The sequence below is a fragment of the Ranitomeya imitator genome, chromosome 5 (assembly GCF_032444005.1).
Source record: "Ranitomeya imitator isolate aRanImi1 chromosome 5, aRanImi1.pri, whole genome shotgun sequence".
Lineage (NCBI taxonomy): Eukaryota > Metazoa > Chordata > Amphibia > Anura > Dendrobatidae > Ranitomeya > Ranitomeya imitator.
The window spans coordinates 22107029-22111111 of record NC_091286.1 but is presented as its reverse complement, the minus strand read 5'-3'; positions in this window follow the sequence as shown (position 1 = coordinate 22111111).

Genomic DNA, 4083 nt, shown 5'->3' with positions numbered 1-4083 from the left:
CCACCGGATGTGTAAGAGGTGTCTGATTCCAGGGCCGGGCGATCGATGAGCTGCGATTAACCCCTCGTGTCCCCAGTGGGTATTGCCTCACATGTCTCCTTACACATATGAGCACTGTGTACTGTCATACCAGAAGTCACCACAAGACGGCGCCATTATGTGGGACATTTACCCCAGACGAGGCCGATCTGAGAGACCACCAATATACCTGGAGGGTGGGCAGCAACATGTCTGTGAATCTGCCCAGGAATGCGGCTGTACAGAGGACCAAGGAAAACTTCATTGTGCTCTTCGTAATTAGTCCAGTCTTGGTGTGCTGTGCATTTTAGTTGAATGTTTGGGCTCAATTTAGGCTACTTTCACACTTGCGTTGTTTTCAATACGTTGCAATGCATCGTTTAGGGGAAAAAACGCATCCTGCAAAGTTGTTTGCCCCATAGAGTAACATTACCGACGCATTGTGACGTATTGACACACGTCGCAACCGTCGTGCGACTGTTGCACCGTGTTGTGGCGGACCGCCGGGAGCAAAACAACGTTAAATGTAACGTTTTTTGCTGCCGACGGACTGCTTTTTCCGACCGCGCATGCGTAGCCGGAACTCTGCCCCACCTCCCCGCACCTCACGATGGGGCAGCGGATGCGCCGGAGAAATGCATCCGCTGCACCCGTTGTGCGGCGCATCAAACGCTAGCGTCGGAATCTCGGCCCGACGCAATGCGACGGGCCGAATTCGACGCTAGTGTGAAGTAGCCGTATGTACAAAGTGACTGCACCAGCAGAATAGTGAGTGCAGTATAATACATTACTGATCCTGAGTTACCTCCTGTATTATACCCCAGAGCTGCACTCACTATTCTGCTGGTGCAGTCACTGTGTACATACATTACTGATCCTGAGTTACATCCTGTATTATACCCCAGAGCTGCACTCACTATTCTGCTGGTGCAGTCACTGTGTACATACATTACATTACTGATCCTGAGTTACCTCCTGTATTATACCCCAGAGCTGCACTCACTATTCTGCTGGTGTAGTCACTGTGTACATACATTACTGATCCTGAGTTACCTTCTGTATTATACCCCAGAGCTGCACTCACTATTCTGCTGGTGCAGTCACTGTGTACATACATTACATTACTGATCCTGAGTTACCTCCTGTATTATACCCCAGAGCTGCACTCACTATTCTGCTGGTGTAGTCACTGTGTACATACATTACTGATCCTGAGTTACCTTCTGTATTATACCCCAGAGCTGCACTCACTATTCTGCTGGTGTAGTCACTGTGTACATACATTACTGATCCTGAGTTACCTTCTGTATTATACCCCAGAGCTGCACTCACTATTCTGCTGGTGCAGTCACTGTGTACATACATTACATTACTGATCCTGAGTTACATCCTGTATTATACCCCAGAGCTGCACTCACTATTCTGCTGGTGCAGTCTCTCTGTACATACATTACATTACTGATCCTGTGCTGATTCTCTAGAGTTAGGCTACTTTCACACATCAGGTTTTTGCCATCAGTCTCAATCCGTCAAATGTTGAGAAACAAAAAAAAAACAAAAAAAAAAAAAAACTCATCCGTCGCAGATTGTGAAAAACTGATGTGACAGATAAGTTTGTTTTTTTTTCCGGCTCTGGAATCCGTCATTTTCCGGCTCCCATTCTAGGATAAAGTCGGCGCTTCCGGCTTTTTTGCCGGAGATAAAAAAAAAAAAAGTTAGTGTACGGTTTTTCCAGATGCTGGAAACTACATTTGCAAATTGCCTCTTCAGAGAAAAAGAGGACTTAAACTCTATAGCGCCACCTGTTGGAAGTAGCGATCCTACAAGTCACAATCAACCCTTTAACGAGTCGTGCAATATGACTTTGGATAAAAGCCAAATCAATATCTCAATTCGCAGACACGGTGTTTCGGGCTGTTGGCCCTCGTCAGTGCGAAGCATGAGAACTAATTTGGCTAGGTGAGAGGCTCTGGAGTGGGGTCTAAGGGGTATCGTTTCTCCTTATGGAGAGTGACATACCATCTCTGGCTTGGTAGTAGCATCCTTACCTTGACAACAGGTGGCGCTATAGAGTTAAGTCCTCTTTTTCTCAGAGGCAATTGGAATTTAAATATGCACAGAGGAGCATTGCATGGCGAATAAGCCTCCTTACCTTGACAAGCCAGCTGGGAACTACATTTGACATTTTTGCCAGATCCAGCGAAAACCGGACATAACGTAAGGTCATCTTGTGCGAATACAAGTCTATAAGGGGGAAAAAAAACAGATCCGGCGGCAACTTTTGCCGGGTTGTTTTTTTTTTTTCTTTCCAAAATTTGCCGGATTTAGCCTGACGGCTAAAGCCAGATGTGTGAAAGTAGCCTTAGGATATGTGCACACGATGCAGATTTTGCTGCGGATCCGCAGTGGTTTCCCATGAGTTTACAGTACAATGTAAACCTATGGGAAACAAAAGGCTCTGCACATGCTGCAGAAACGCAGCGATTTCCATTCCGCCGCGGTGTTACATCTGCTCCAATAGAAAACTGCAGGTGTAAATCCGCAGCGGTTTGCCACTGCGGATTTATCAAATCTGCTGCGGAAAAATCCACAGTAGACCAGAATACGTGTGCACATAGCCATAGTCTTTTAACCCGGACTTCTCTTCCCTCCCTGCCGTCCTTCCGCTTCCATGTGACAGGAGGAGTTATAGGACCGTTGTGCTGGATCCTTTTTCTTCTTGGAGGTTTTTACTCTTTTGCTCACAGGACGACACTACTTGGTGAATGTCTCTGCGCACGTTGTTTACCGCTGCTGCGCCGTCCCCGGATCGTCCAGGACTCGGTCTCACTTTCTTCATTTGTTGATTGAGGTGTCTGGATCCTTCACCTGCCGTGCAAATTTTTTTAATTGCTAATCAAACTAATTGACTTTTAATCTTGTTTTTATTTTTTGGATAAAGCAGGACCCTAATTGTGCCCTTGTGGCTACTGGTGGCATTGGACATGGAATAGATCTGAAGCCTCCGTCACTCCAGCTCTACAGTAATCCTACAGCCTCACTTGCAGTTAATGAAGGACATTTTCAGAATGTCTGCTCGCCGCTTGGCGCCAATTATGTAAATTCAACAAAGATGTAATACCAGATACAACCTGAGGGTTGGAGCGGCGCTGTTTATGGAAAAAATACATTTTTGCAGCTGGTTTACATGAAAAACGTACCATTGGGCTTTACTGGCTGCAGGAGATAACTTGGCATTAGCCAGTGAGCTGGTTGTGATGGAGTTTAATACTCATCATCTCCGCAGGTTTATGAACCGCACACATCGAACTTCAGCGGAACGTTCCTATGGTCTCTGGTCATAACTCAGCACCGAGGGGCTCAGACAATTCTGGGCTCATTGACTGTTTCCTGCACATTGGCCGACTGCAGCACGCCGAATACTGCTGCACTCATTCCCTATTACAATGAGCATGCCCAACCACCGCTGCACTCCTTCCATATGACAATGCGCATGCCCGACCACTGCTGCACTCATTCCATATGAGCATGCCCGACTACCGCTGCACTCCTTCCCTATGACAATGCACGACCACTGCTGCACTCATTCCATATGACAATGCGCATGCCCGACCACTGCTGCACTCATTCCATATGAGCATGCCCGACTACCGCTGCACTCCTTCCCTATGACAATGCACATGCACGACCACTGCTGCACCACTTCCATATGAGCATGCCGAATACTGCTGCACTCATTCCCTGTGTTAATGAGCATGCCCGATTAGTGCTGCGCTCAGCTTATCCCAGCAAAGAATAAATGGACCAGGGGTTGAATATAGGTATTGCTGCTCTATTCTAAACACGGATAAAAGCTCCCTGTTCTGCCGATCAGCACCCGTCCCACGGTTGGACAAGTTATCAGTGGTCACCTATCCATATCACTGGACAACTCCTTTAAGTACCGTAATTACCATGAATAGCTCTGAGCCACAATAGGAGAGGAACTGCCACACAGCAAATTTAGGTAAACAGGAATTTTATGGCCAATACATTTCTCCTTTAGTAAAAGGGATGAACTCCAGC